Source organism: Gobius niger (assembly GCF_951799975.1).
Source record: "Gobius niger genome assembly, chromosome: 9".
Lineage (NCBI taxonomy): Eukaryota > Metazoa > Chordata > Actinopteri > Gobiiformes > Gobiidae > Gobius > Gobius niger.
The window spans coordinates 20,161,514-20,177,245 of NC_136860.1; the positions used below are offsets into that span (position 1 = coordinate 20,161,514).

Genomic DNA, 15,732 nt, shown 5'->3' on the forward strand with positions numbered 1-15,732 from the left:
TGCTTGCAGATTGAGTTCCACATGTTCAGAACAAAAAGAAAATGTATCTAAAAAATGTTTCACCGAGCCTGTGCAGAAAAGCCTTTTTAGATGCTTGGTTGGGGATGGAGAGCTACAATAATACCAGGAGTAGTTTGAAATCCGCGCAGTAATCTTCACTTTACTGTGCGGATGCCAAACTACTCCTGGTATTATTACGCCTTACAATAAAGTCCCCCCTTTTATCCGCTTAGAAAATCCACATTGTTTAATTTTGTGTAACTATACTTTGTAGTGTAACACATCACGTAACCATATTTAAATAGGGAAAACGTGGAAGAGCTTGGTAGCTTCTATCTTGTCCTGTTTTGGAGCTATAGTGGAGAGGGGGAGAGGCTAAATGCTAACGCCGTCTGCACTGTGTTTACGTGATAGAAGCCACGGGGGAGTGGCCTATTCCTTTAACCTCTTACCACCTGCCTTAACCGAGCGAATATTCCTCAGTTCGGCTTTTTATGATTATTTTTTTGATCGGTATCATCAGCAAAAAGAACGGGAAAGGTGGTCGTAGAAACAGAAGCAAAATCATTAATATAAATACTAAAAAATAATGGTCCCAAAAAAGAACCTTGTGGTACACCATACTCCATGGAATTCCTTTTAGATTTTTTTTATTTTTATATAGGGCTTTACCTAAATCTTAAAGCTTCTCGACTGGAGAGCAACAATGTAACGCCTCATTTGAAAGCGAAGACCCACAAAAGTGATGGTAACTTTTTGTCACGTCGCCACATTTTTGTCATACGTGTTTTTCTCACGTTTTCGTAGCCTTTTCATCACATTTGGTGTCACTTTTTTGATGCTTTTCCGGCACATTTTTGTTTTGTTTTCACTCTCTTTTTCTCGCTATTTTGAGCTTATAGATTTAGGTAAAGCTCGGTTAAGGCGGGACCGGTGGCCCTAGAGCCAGTGGTCCAGAATGGACATATGGCCAGTCCGCCCCTGCACACGCCTAAGCCATAAACAAATGAGTCAAATGAGAATTTTATATAGGTGTTTTGTTTACGGATTTATTTGAATAAACAAATTAGAACAAAGACGATTCCAACGTGGCTGCCACTTTTCTGGTTTGTTGGAAGAGTTTGATGGACAATTCTATTTTCTTCCACACCGAGCTCAACAGAAATGAGGTGAAAATAAAGACATTAATACAGAGCCAACAGAGTGAAACAAACGTAGGACATATGGCAGTTAATGAGTTCAAATTAATTCAAATGATTTTTTTCGCCTGGCTTCCACCTCACAGCCGTCCTTCCTTCCCCTCCATCCCGACCAACTAGGAGCCCCCTCGGTTCCTCGCGAAATAACCCAGCCCCTCCGAGACTCCGCCCCCTCCAACTCAGATGTGGATGCGAGAAAAGGGCCAGCAACAATGTGACAGACAACAGAGCCCCTGCGCGCGGTGTAGTAGTGGATATCTCCTCAATGAAGCGCGAGCTGATGCGATCCAAAGTGGCCCGCCTGCTCCGCGTGCGACCGAGCGAAATGCGCCGAACAGCTGCACGAGCTCCGGCAGCAGCATCCCGCGAGGAGCAGCACAGTTTTTAGGTAAGGGCTTTGTTCGCCTTTGCGCAGGATTTCCATTCAGTCCTGCATGTGTGTGCTCATTTCCATGCGCGCTTTGTGCAGGACACGGAGCGCGAACGTGTTTTTTTTTTAAATATTTGACCAAAAAAAAAAGAAAAAGAAAAAGGATAAAAAGCCACTCTCGTTTTGCGATTTACGAAGCCAGCGGCTGCGTTTGCCTTTGTGCGAACAGGCTGATGGTTTGGTGGTGCTTCAGGTTTCATCCTCAGTTTACCACATTGATGGCGTCCTCCAGAACAGCCTTCACCGTTTGGCTCCTGTTCTGAGGTGTTCTGCAAAAATGGAGTAATAAACATAAGCCGCGTGATGGCCCTTTTGCAGCGCAGCCGTGTACATGTAAATGTGATGCTCTCCTCCACGCACCGACACATTGCCTTTTTGGAGACTCTCCTCTCAGTCTGGCCTAGAACAACTTCTTTCCTCACAGTAATGGAGCATTCTCACATATGGGGTATTAATGGGCCTTTTCAAAACTGACCTCATGAGTCCTGATGGGATACGTTTGCAATGTGTGCCCTCGTTTATATTAGCACTGTGTTAATATGTAAAGGGGCATCTTAATGAACATGGTGTTTATTTGTTCAGTTTTAACAACATTTGAATAGACTTAGCCAATTGAAAATCTTCTGCAAGCATAATGCATAGAGTTGTTGTCAACCTTGAAGCTCAGGGCATCTATCCATCTGCTGCTGACTCTTCATATTATGGACATTTGTTTTTTGTCTCACTGTTCGATTTCTGCGTCATTGCTGGTTTCCAAACTGCTCCTGTTTGTACATCAGCAATATTGGCACGGCCTTGTAAGACCGTTCCTGTTGTGATTATTGGGCTGCACAAAAAGTATTTGATTTGATTTCGCGTAAGAAACAAAACTACAGAAGGAATACGGAGTGCCTTGATCCTTCTTTATTCAAGTATATCCTGGCCTACAGATCTCGATGAGCACCTGGTTTCCTTACTTCAAGAGGTGATTTTTTCTCTACACACTATTTGATTTGATTTTGCTTCGACATCTACAAACATGTTCTGAAGCACAAGTAGTTCTCGTGTAAGTTTAGTTCATATTTTTGTCACTTCTGAAGACACTTCTGAAATGTGTACTGTAGACCAAACATCGCTTCGTCCGATATATTGGAATCTAATATTGTACATGACAAAGTTCTGCTCTTACCCTTTAACCCAGTGGTTCTCAACTGGTATGAAATATGAGACCCACCATCAGGGTGACGAGCTGCAAACAGAATTTAAATATTAAATAAACCGATTGAATAACCAATAAGCTTAAAACAACAACAACTCATGTTTAATAGTTGTTTTAATTGCTTTAGATAGCGTTTTATTCTTTTTCAGTAGATAAACAGGTATCGCTTTAGATTAAGGTGTGCACATTAAGTATTAATGAGCATTAGTAATCATTTAGGGTAGGGTTAAGGTTAGGGTGAGTTAAGGGTTGGCTATGAATAAGCATATTATTAATGGCCTATGTTACAGATAAAAGTATAATAAGCAGTGTGTTAATAAATAAAAGCATAATATTATTAAAGCTTATTAATACTTAATGAGCACAGCTTAATATAAAGCGTTATCAATACATTTAAGAAATGTTTCCAGAAAGATTGGCAACTCACTGAAACTGGTTCTGCGACCCACTTTTGGCCCCCAATCCGCCAGCTGAGAACCACGGCTTTAACCTTTCATGAAAATGACAACAGTGTATGATGTGACTTAAGATGAACCTCCGCTCACAACTAGATTCCGCCAATGTTTGCATCGACCATACAGGGGCGCTTCATTGAGAGTTGGCGGCGTAATCTGCAGCCTTCACCTTGTAAAGCCTTTTAACACATCAGCCTCAAAAGTGTTAAGTGTTTGCTGTTTACATGTTGCGGGGGTTGCCATGCGTTGGCCTTTTCAAGTGCTGCTGCAGCCAGTTATTTGAAATGACCAAAGGCCGAGATTACGAGGCGCCAGGTTTTTTTTCCCCCCAATGTCACACATCAACCTTCAGGAAGCTGCAGAGAACACCGTATATGAAAAAACACATTCACTTCATTGTTTCATGTTGTGGCCACTGCAATCAAAGCTACCCCTTTCGCTTCGTCCTTGCTAAGGAATTCTTCTCCACTGCTTTTCCGTGATGGGTTTTCTTCAGGAAACAACAGCATGCGTATTAACTGCGCGCACTGCTTTGAGCTGTTTGATAGATTCCCTTGCTTTATTCTCACAACATCTGTGTTTCCGCGCGTTCCCACACCTCCCTAATCACTGCTGTATATGCCGACTGCCACCTCTCTGTCTCTGCAGCTGTTTATTGTCTCAAAAGTGCAGTCTGGTGTCTTTGTACGCAGACAGGGTACAGGTGTGAATGAACAACGCTGCCAAAAAGAAATAAAGCCTCCCCTTTTTTAAAAATCCTACCTCAACCCTGAGCACCTGTGCTTATGTTGCTATTCGCATTTTGGTCGAAAAGTTTACTTAAGCCCTTAACAAACAATGCACACGGATGAGCTGTGGCTGCTGTATAGACTCCAGATGTAGCGCATACACAACAGAAAAGTCTGTTATACTTAATGTTTTGCTCACAACTTAAAGGGACTATACAGAGTTTGAAAATGTTAAAATAATGTATTTTCCTCCCCCTACATGTTCCAGCCATGTCCTAGTGTAGAATGAGCCCAGACCTGTTCACCACAACTGCCTCTAAAATTATGGAACTGTCACTCAAAAACGTGTTACTTCGAGTCCGGATTGCCGTCATGCACGAGCTTAATATAGAAGGTGCAGTTACATGTATGACCTGAGATGGCAGTAGTGAGCGTAAAATGGCAAACTTGCATCTAGCCCCTTTTAAGGTAATATAAGTATTTCCCCCAGCAGTATCTTCCCTAGGATCCTTATGAATGTATGAATTATGCAAAATGGACTTTTAAGAGCTTATCCCCCCATGTTATTTTGTTGGTCTCTTATTAAAAACATATCTGGAGTTATCTTTCGCTCCACTCGCACATCTTTGAGTAATTATTGGATCTTAGCATCGCGACGACGGCTTCTCCAAAAATCTCCTCTTTTGGTTCTACGTGTCCTACGCTTCTCCGCCTCTCCATCTCTTGCTAAGCCAATTCCTTTCACTGCAAAGTAAAAATGCTCACCATCACTCATTCAGATTATATATTTTTTTGAATCTTTATTGAAACAGCTGCGCAGCGAAGGGGAGCAAGAGGAGGGCAGGTGGAAGCGGCTTATTGTGGCTCATGACATGTGGAGGATCAGGAAGTGAAACTACCGGACATTTCGTTTTTAGCTTCTTCTTTTTTTTTTAGATCAATCTTGCATTTTCAAAGATGGCGATAAAATATATTTGAGATCATACCTAACACCTGCAAAAAAGTATAAGTATAAGTTGTGGCAAATGTTGGGATGCGGTGTCGATCTTGTATACAAAAAACAACACGGCACGGGTTTAAAGAAAGTAGCTGACAACAATAGTCAATGGTTAGATTAATCCTTTGGTGCCTTGACCTTGTACAGATTTTGCTGCTGGAAGTGGAGCTTCCCTATAGAAGCAGGCAGCAAGTGCAAACTGCTTACAGGGCAAATAACTATGTGCCTTTCCGTACTTGTCAAGGCATTGAGCATTGTGCAATAGCTGAGATATTAAGATGTCACACTTGGACTCAAAGAGCTGGCTATTAAAAGTAATTGCAGCCTGAGCACTGAACTTGAAATCCGTTTTTTTTTATACTCACAATGGGAATGTTGGGCTGAAATCAGAAATAACTAAAAATGAAATCAAAATCTCCAACACACCAAGCCAGAGAAGTGATTCTGAATCATAACTTGGGAAAAGTATCAGAATGTGCATGTGTGCCCTTAGCAACAAAAAGCCTGCTCATTATATTGGAAACTACTTGATGAATGATTAATGGAAAAAGTGCTGGCCCAGATCTTTGCTATTGGCCGCACCGAGGCAGCAGTTGTATCTGGGAGTGTGAAGGATACAAGACTCCATATAATCGACCAACTGAATTATGAGAAGGCTGATCAATGGGCGAAGCTGTTGGAAAACGATGCAGCGTTTTGTTTGCGCCGCTCATTTTGTTTGCGCCCAATTTACCCACGAGAAATAAACTAGATTGTGAGACAGCAGCGACGGAAGTGTCCAAGGACGGTTTTGCAGAAGTGGTTCAGAGGGATGTGTCTCTATGTTTAATAGCTGCACACTGTAGCACCTGTTCAATATTTCAGGGCTGCGCGGAAACGTCACTTTGATTTAGGCATGAGGTGAAACTCCCCATCGAGAGAACAGGGCTGGACGTCGCAGCATATTAAAAGTTGCCAATTGAATATTAAGGCGTAGGACATCTGCCTGAAGTTGAAGTCTGTGGGCTGTGTAATATCGCTGTGAGGTTTTCCTTCCCAAAGTTGTCCACACAAGTCATACAGCTCTATATGGTTTATTATTCATGATTTAGCTCACCCTTTAGGGCTAGGAAGGAAAATAGTTTTATTTAGATGCCAAGTTTTGGTGTCTGGAGGGAAGCAGAAAGAAAGTTTCTCGGTCCCAGCTGAAATAAAAGATTAAAAACTACAGGTTTTGCTCAGATAAACAGTCTTGTAGTTTTTATGGAACGCACGCACATTTATTGATACCGGAAAAAGTACAGTTAGGTACAAGTATCATAAAACACGCACATGAACTCTGTGGTGTTGAGCTCTTGGGACATTTAGCTCCTAAAAGATTCACTTTAATGGGCCAAGTTTGTGGTGTTCAGTGTCAAATGTTCTTTCTTCGTTGATACCCCCCCAAAAAAAGTTTATCTGAGAGAAAGTGATTATCCTTCCTTCACAGCACGACCCAATAGTGACCGTTCCATTTCGCCTGACTTTTAGGTGGTCACTGCCCTATAATTTCCCCTCGAAGCTGATTTCTTTACCCGCTCCATACTGTACATGATTACAGTATGAGGCCTGGCATGAGCTGGCCCTGTGTGAAGGTGTAATTTCAGCTGGCCACTAACCCACCAGAGCAGCAGTTATCTGAGCCCGGCCTTCAAAAGTCAAACCATCAGAGCCAGCTGTGCCTCTCACTCCTGCTGCAAAGGCACTCGCCGCTGATGCATAGACGGTGCTGGTAATTTGTTTAAATCTGGTGGAGATGCATGATCGTCTGGCATGTGTCTTCTCCTCTTGTTGTGTCTAGCACGAGATGTGGAGGCCTGAGCAGCTTATGGAGAGGTAGGTTTCATTGTATACTCCAATTAGCGGCTAATGACAGGCCGCGTTTAGCAGCAAGCGTCCAGAGGTCACTCAAGATCAGGCGGGGTTTAGTAGACTGGAAGTGTGCATCTTTGCAACACATACCACTCTTGTCAGCCTCTGCATTTTTTTCACAGTTAAAAGTTCATATTCAGCACAAAAAGTCCAGAGAGAAGTGCACAAAACATGGACTGATTAAATTACTACTAGTACTGATATTTACACCGATTTTTAAAAATTGTAAAATTATGTTTTATCACCCCCTACTTGCTTTAGCAACATTCTAATGTGTAAAATGAGCCCAGACCTATTCACCACAACTGCCTCTAAAATCCTGCACTGTCACTGAAAATGGTGCTAATTCGAGTCCGAAGTGCCGTCAAGCACGAGCTTAAAATAGAAATTGCAGTTACGCGTAAGACTTGAGGTGGCAGTAGCGAGTATAAAAACGTCAACTTCCATCTAGTCCTTTTAAATAGTGTATTTTTTTCTGAACAGTGAAGGCAGTGGTTCAAGATGGATTCTCGTGTGTTTTTTAAACTCACGAATATTGTGAGAATTTAACTTCCCCAGGAGTTTAACTGGGGGCAGGTCATATTATAAGTTTTTGGAAAATCAGACCTTTCATAAGTGCATTTGTCAACTGAGTTGACTAAGTTGAGGAGGTCTCGCTTTTATCCTCAGAAGCGGCTTTTCCCTTGTGGTCGTTATACATTCATACGAGCTAGAGCTCTATTTAAGACTCCAACAGATTTGTTTTTGGCCCAAAGGCTTTACTTGACAGGACAAAATCTATGATTTAAGAGTAGAGAAAGACACTTAGCAAATTGACAGGGCCGGGGCCCAAAATCATAACAGAACAGTCTTCTGCCATATGTGCAGCTGCCTTAACCACTAGGCTACAATCAGTATGATACTTTTTTAGAAACTGCATTGATTTGCGATGGTTTTGTGGTCCGTCTGATCTCAGGTAAAGAAAGTGGACATCCCCCTCCTCTCAGGCTGTATGTGCCTATTGCTGTGTTTTATGATCTGTCATGTTAGGCATCTGTATTTCCTCCCTAGGACCTTGCTGCTGGCAGGCTGCCTTTGAGAGGGCACTCTGCTCTCTCAAAGCCCATCATCAAAACGTACTGCCCTTGGTGATTTATCTGAGGCAAAGGCCAGGATGACTCAAACTCTTCCTGGACACAAACCCAACATATTTAGCCTTTTGAATTTGAGGCGACTGTTAGCCCTAATTGTGTGAGGTCCTTGAAGTCGAGTCTCTTGTCCTGGGCTGTACATCTGACTTTCTCCTGTCTGACCCTGCTGTAGTAAATGAGTAACCGTTGTGCTGCTGTGTCTGTGGATGTGCCCTAAATGAAACGCGTCCTCTGCCCCAGTAATTACAAGGCGTGCTCGCACTTCACACAGCTCGCGTTTGCAGGGCAGAGCCGGTAATTGTGGTGTGTCGACCTTCTCCAGGTGTGCTCAAGCATTACGACTTTAATCCGCACGTAAATCTAACACTTCCTGTGGAGACTGTTTCTCGTAAATCATTGCTTTTGTGGGTGAAAGGTGGGGATTGTTGTAAAATAAGCTGCAGTATTTGAAAATAATCAGTTCAGAGTATTTTGGATCCGTTATAAAACCAATAGCTCGCTGTTCACCGTGTGTCACTGTGAAGCATCTTTGAGCGTCTCGAAAAGTGCTGCAGTGCAATGTATTATGAACAGAAGTAACACAATTCGCAAGGCGTATTTCCATTTTACAATTCACTTTTTTAACGACTGACAGCTTATTATTTTTGGGTTGGAAGAACGTGCCCCAGGTGTCTAATGCAGGAAACGCCATTTGAACAGGTCTCTGTAATGGGGCGAATACCTCATCGCTGTACATCAAGAAAGTTTACGCTATTAAGTTTCTCGCCTGGCATCACGGAGAGTTCGTCAACCTTATAAATGAGGTGAAAAATGCATTTGATATTTTGATATTGGCACAACTTTTCGAGAATGAGTATTCGCTTCCACCCCCCTCAACCCTTAATGTTTATGGTTGAATTATTGTTTCAGAGTTCACCGACATGCTTTGTAGTTTGTAAACATTATTATTTCCGCTCTGTCACTCACTTAGCTCCAGTTCAGGTGTAAAATTTCTCAACAGAGGCTGTGACAAGTGTGAAAGACACCTACCACACTGCACCTCTCTGTAATGATTCGCCGTAGTCACTTCTCGGAACACGATTAATGAGTTTCCGAGCGGCTCTTTGACGAAAACTCTACATTATGTCTGGCTGATATAATCAGTGCTGTGGGTGCAGGAGGATGGACGGCACAGGCCTAATCTAATTCTCAGCAGGATCAGGCTTTAATGGAGTTAGGACTTTCAGACTGACCTTGATGGAGGAGGTATTTGAGCTGAGAGATTCCCACCCTCAAAAATGAAAAGCCACGGGTACTTAAAGATTAAACATGTCAGCTTCGGCTCATCGCATGTCGCTTTGAGTGAATTATCCATTTGAACGTCTCATGTTATAAATAAGTTTGTGCATCCATATCATAAAAGCAGCATTGTATGAGACCAATAGTTTCATTCATCGTGGAATTTTGTCCCCCAGCAACAATGCGGTCTCTTATTCACATTTCAAAAGAAACCATTTTTGGACTCACGAACTGTGCTACACGCACTGGCCCATCAAACAGTGCATTCAGTGACTTTTGACACGCGCTGTGATCAGAAAGAGGAAGAATCTCTTTGTGGTATTTTTTTGGGTGATGGTGGCTTTTGGTAAGTCATGAATTATTTATAGACCAGCCGTTGACTACGATTAATGTGAGAAGCCTGAAAACCTCGAAATTTGCAATTGTGAGCTGGCCAATCCGTGACCAGGGCTGCAATGACAACAGCAGGACCCCAAGTGTCCAATTAACTTAGAGCTGGCGAGAATGTCTTTCTGCTGAGAGATCAAACTACTACTAACAAGAAGCCACAATAAGTCGGATAATCACAGAAGTTTTCCATCTGACTGAGATTTACGGTCATACATTTCCTGATTTATTTCCGTTTTAGCTTCAAATAAAAAAAAATGGTTTAGATTTTTGTATGAATTGCGCTTTGTTGAAATGGTTTTGTGAAATGCAACTGTTTAAAAGACAGATATTGGATAGCATGATGATTTTGTCATATTGTGCAGCCCTAATAACAAGTTAATGGACTGCAGTACATATATAAATAGGCCTTGTTGGACTTGGAAATGGAGATTTACTATTGATCAGATTTTAATAGAATTGGAGCGCAGTTAAGCGAAACTAAATATCTGTATTGTTTTACTGTATTAGTTGCTGTGGCATAGTAACACAAATCCACTGACATTCTTTCCTGGGAGCTCCTCCAGGCTTTCTGCAGGCACAATGAGGCATGTCTGGCTCTGTCGACCTCTGAGTGGCCTGCTCTCCCTTTGCCACTCTGCCTCTTGTATCTGAGATAAAGGAAGTGAAAGGCAAACAGCCGTGACTGCAGTTTTCGGGAGTGTTATTCTGCCCACAGTTGTGTGCAGTCATGTGATTGCGCTGGTGGTGGTGACTGGCAGCTCGGAGCATGGCTGAGACGAGCTCTGTGTGCAGTGAGTCTGATGCCCCACATGCAGCGTGCCAGTGGTGCCTGCCTGGTTCTGCTGCTGTGGCTACGAGGGACACATTTAAACAGTGCTGGATTCTTCTCACTGCGTTTCAAAGTTGAGATATGGAAGGGTTATTTTCATTTATCTTTCTGAAAAAGCTCTATACAAAACACATCTCTCATTACTAGCATTATGTAATACTCTATAAGACAGCAAGTTGACAAATGCATATTGCATGAATTTCACCACTGCTGCCCCTCTGTGTGCTTACGGTTTAATAGCCCCAACTCCCTCACAACCAGGGATAGGACGATAAACAATAATATCATTAATCGTATTAAAAAAATGCAGCAATTAATCGATCACTACATTTTTTGATTATCGTGCTAGAAGATAATCTAAGCTAAATCCATCAGACAACCAGTGCCGGTAACTTTACCAGGAGTGGGTACGTCTCCATGGAGATGTGACTAAAATCAGCAGGATTCAAGATCTCAGTAGGTTAGTTCCTCATCCAAATGTATTCTTTGATTACCCACTGCAGCAATGCGAGCGATCGCGATGTCGTCACATCCCGGGGCCGTGATAGGCATTTTATGTTTTAAACAAATGATAAAAATCCTATGATCGGCAAAAAACAATGTTCATAAACAGGGCATTGCTTCTCTTGCGCTGTAACAGATCTATCATTTTATAAAACCTTGTTAGAGACCTGGATGCATCTAGCCTGGTTTTACCATACCCTTGTACTTACTACGTTTCGTGTAAGGCTCTGGAACTTCTCAATTGAGCTCCGTTATCAGGTGGGAGGGGTGAACTCCTTTGAAACGATTGGATCTGATTTTCGCTAGCGTTTGGTCGTGACGTATGTAATGAGTGAAGCAGCCATTATAACTCTTGGGGACATTCCTTGCACATTCCAAGGCTTCAATTTTGATTTCTGGATATTTGGGAGCCGAGCCAGGACGGATTGAAGAGCTTCCATTTCTTTCGTATCCGCCGCCATTGCCAAACTACAACCCGCAAATCGGCGCAAAAGCTTGACGTCACCTACAACACCCGCCTCCCCCGCTCCCTGTAGGTAGGCAGAAAGTCAACTGATGTAACGCAGCCACTGAGATCAAGCCCAGACGTACATGTAGGGAAATTACATTTGACCGGAGTTTATGGATGGCTAAGGCCAGGCTAGGATGCATTAGCTGTTACCTACCATTCACCAAAACATCCGGCGAAAGAAAAGTAAACAATACCAGTGATCGCTCGTATACCATTTTCTGTATCGAGCTGCTCATCAGCTGCATGTTTTGTATTGATGACAACAGTATAGTCCAAAATGTTACTCAATGTGCCTTTAAATACTTAGTTTATGTCTCGCTCAACATGACATTTATAGCAGACAATGGAAGAGGTCAATAAACAATAAACAATATTTAATGTTTGCCCAATCCCCATCATTTCTGCAGTTTGTGATTTTTTTACACCATAGGCAAATATTGTGCTAATATTCTTTAATCGCCATTGTTTTGGCCAAGATAATTGTGACCCCAAATTTCATTATCGTCCCATCCCTACTCACAACTGTATGAAATAATAGCAATAGATTATTACCATTACTTTAATGTGGAGCAACATGACTTGGGGAACATTGCTATTACAATTAGATCGGGGATTTATGTTTAAACTGATGCAAGAATCAAATGCATTTAAAATAGTGGTCGACTGATATATCGGCCGGTGGAGATATCGGGCCGATACATTGGTATTTTACAGTATCTGCTATTGGTCGATAAAATGGCGATATCGGGGATGGAGAGCTGAGAAACATCGAGGCGACAATTGGGAAATCTGTCACAAGTTTGTACACCTCAGATTGTATTGTGCATATTTTATGTTGCAAATGTTTTCTTTTAATAGACGAGACATTTTTAAACTTCGGTCTAAAATATTGCAGAGGATTAAAGGCACCGGCCAATCAAAACCCCACAAATCAGCATTGTAGAAAAACCCATATCAACTGACCCCTAATTTCATAATAAGACCCCATAGTATTTAGTTATTTGTGCAAGAAGACTATTAAAATTTCGATTTCAATATGACTTCGATTAAGCTTGAGTATATTGCGATGTGTATTTGTTGCCAGGTCCTAGCCAATGATTCCGCAAAGAGAACTGGCCCCCACCAGCATCAGCAAAGCCCACTGAAGCGCAGCGTGGCCTAACATCTGCATGGAGACTTGAATGTAGGTCGCTGTGAGGCAGATGTGGGGGAGGAAGAGGAAAGTGAGCGTGGGGAGTGAGGAGGAAGGCTCTCATTATGTCATTATGTCACAGCCCTGTGTACCCGCTGATGTGTGAGACTCATTTACAGACAATAAGAGACACTATACTTAGAAATGCCCTCACTCCTGGCAGCAAGATGGATTTTCAATAACGCAAGTGTGCTATATAGCTGCTTCCATAGTTCCCGCTTGCATCTCACCTGGGACTGCTGCGTCAAGAAGCCCTGTCAGTGTCATCCATTTGTTTTTACGCAGCACATTGTGCAGTGAGCGTGGGGCTATTTAGGAGAAACATTCACTGTGCAATTGTCATAATGCTTTGCCAGTCTGGTGCAGTATTTGCTAGAAATCCATTGAAATATAATTGAAGTAATGATGACTTTTTGCTGCAGATTTAGTCCTCCTTTCAGGTCATCCCTTAACGGCCCTTTCTGAGGTCTTGCTAATGGCGATAAAGGGCTGCAGACCCTTCGGAGAGCTTCTAATTACTGTTGCTGAGATGTAACTTCCGATGTGGTAATAACGGCTGCCCCACTGAGGCTGAACCTGTAGCTGTGGCCTCGCTCTCTCAGACTGAGACCATTTATTTCCCCCTCCTCTCTGCTAACGCGACATAACTCCCGGTATCGCCTCTCTGAAGATCGGGTTTCCCATCTCCGATCAAACCCGTCCACGACCACAGAAATGTACAATACGAGAAAGTGTGGCGGTGTGTCGTGGCTCTTGCTGGTTATTACTCTACATATCGAGCTACATGATCCTAAGCACATCATGTAATCAATAACATTGAGACGGTGGATGCGAAACGAGTGTTGTTGTAAACGAAAAGGGAAGTGCCTAAAAGATCATGTTGCTGAAGTTAATCCACGTTTTGTTGAAAGGTGTCCATAAATTAGCTTCCTTTTATACAATTACAATGCATCTCTCAAGTATAAAAGGTGTCAAATTCATGTTGTTCATGAACGATGCATCAGGAAACTGAATTTGATACGCTGATATGAATTTAGATAAGGGAGAGCTGGTCCAACCGTATTGTTTTGTGTAGAAATGCAAAATCATCATCAACATTAATCAAAGGCTGAATAATATAATTTGCAAACAGCATGATGTGCTTTCTACTGTGCATCAATGCAGCCGTAATCTTCATGTTAATCCGCCTGTGGTTATATTACTGTGCCTGGTTGGTTGGTGTCCTGTTTTTGTGCTTCCATCTCTTTGTCTCGGATCACTTTATTCACCGGGATCAATACCTGAGTGCGAACTAGCTGTTAAATGGCGGCACTTTACAAGAGCTTTACTCAAGCTAAGCTCACCATCAACCTTTCAAGTTAATTTGGCCTGACTCTATCACATTGATTTCATATTGGCCTCTTTGAGCGCCGCCTTAACGCTTCTAACAGGTTGTATTGTCACTGCCTGAACTGTGCATGGCTGTAAACCTCATATGATTTAATGGAAATGCTTCGACTCTTCTGACAAATGCAATTGCACGGTTAATGGCTAATGGCGAATATATAGCCTGGAGTTGTTTTGTTTGCCGTTCGAGTGGTTTGCTGCAGAGAAACAATTGATTATGAATTGATTAATATTCAGTTTATCCTTGAACTTAATTAAAAACACCTCTGAGCTTTGCATCCCGTAGTGTCGGCTTGAATCCGTTGTATCTCACAGGAATTGCCTTTTAGCATCAATGGTAATGTAAATGAATGGAATTAATGCGGAACATAGAGTGCACAGAGTGTGAGTTCAGAGGTATGACTCTTGGGTCCTTCGCTGACATACTGTTGAATTGTGGTTGAAAAAAATAAATTCACAACGACTTGATGAAGACACAAGCACAAGTTTCACTAAATGTGGACTTGGCCTCCCTCATTTGAAAAGCTAAGAACCTCGATAGATCAGTCAAGTACTGTCTGGTGCTGGGATTGTGGAAGTGAGAGGGAGTCCCTGTATGTTAATTTCCAAACTGGCTTTAGTTATAAGATCTAGGGCTCGCTTTGCTTTCTGATTTGGATATTGAGAACCAAAACAAATGCAACTGCCTTCACATTGTACCTTTTGAGGAAAAGAGAAAAAAAACTCTAAAAGTAACTAAAGTAATCCAGAATACTATGGAGAAAATCCGCCATGTTTGATGTCCGCAAAAGCCAAAATATAAACGGGGTTAACTGTCTTAACTGCTGTTAAATACATCTATCCCAGCATAATTTCAGATCACTCCTGTGCGAATGCAAACTTGAGCTTTTCATATTCTCAAATCCCTATTGCTTTAACATCACACTGAGAATCTGATTCAGTGTGACACAATCCCGATCTCCATTATGTCCGTATTGCCTCCTGTGTCCACTTGTATTAGGAACAAGGTTGAAGTAGGCCATTGGTGTTTAATGTGTGTTGAGCGCCTGTAGAGATAATAATGCAAACTAGACAGTCATGCAGAAATGCGTGTGGTTTCCTGTTGGCCTTTTTTCGTTTTGCTTCATTAACAGCCAGTTTCTTCTCACTGCGCCTCCTCATTGGCCTCAACTACGTAATGACCCTCCTGGGAGAAAACCTTTCCTTCATTTTCTCTCTGATAAACTGATCTTCAATTAACAGCCCTTTCTTTACACGTATCAGTGTTCTCCCTCTTCCTTTTAAAGACACTTGGATGTCTGGACTGGCGCCACCGTTTCCAGTTTTCACTGCGTTTCTTCTGACTGGCCTCCACCCCCTCTCCATCTGTGCCACACGTTTGTTGTTGCATGCACTCAAGCACACGTCCTGATTACTGCCAGGTGAAGGCCAAGCCGTCCACACTTCCACACAGTAGTCCTCTGTTGGTGCCTATAGATTGGTGTCTGACATTGCCAGGGGTCGGTTGTGTAATTCTCTTTTAAGCTATTATCACCCCTTTTTGCATTCCTATTTGAAATGCACAAATGTTCAAAATTCTTGCATGTAAATCATCTCCCTCTTTAGTGCCTTATTT

General features: G+C 42.3%; 1 protein-coding gene across 1 annotated transcript in view; it reads left to right on the plus strand.

Annotated features, from left to right (window-relative positions):
* The first annotated feature begins 1,323 nt into the window (after positions 1-1,323).
* st6gal2a (ST6 beta-galactosamide alpha-2,6-sialyltranferase 2a) overlaps positions 1,324-15,732 on the plus strand; it is a 41,509-nt gene continuing 27,100 nt past the window's right edge. Inside the window, exon 1 of the mRNA XM_079562389.1 lies at positions 1,324-1,587. The gene's annotated coding sequence lies outside the window, so the exon portion shown is untranslated. The remainder of the gene's footprint in view (positions 1,588-15,732) is intronic.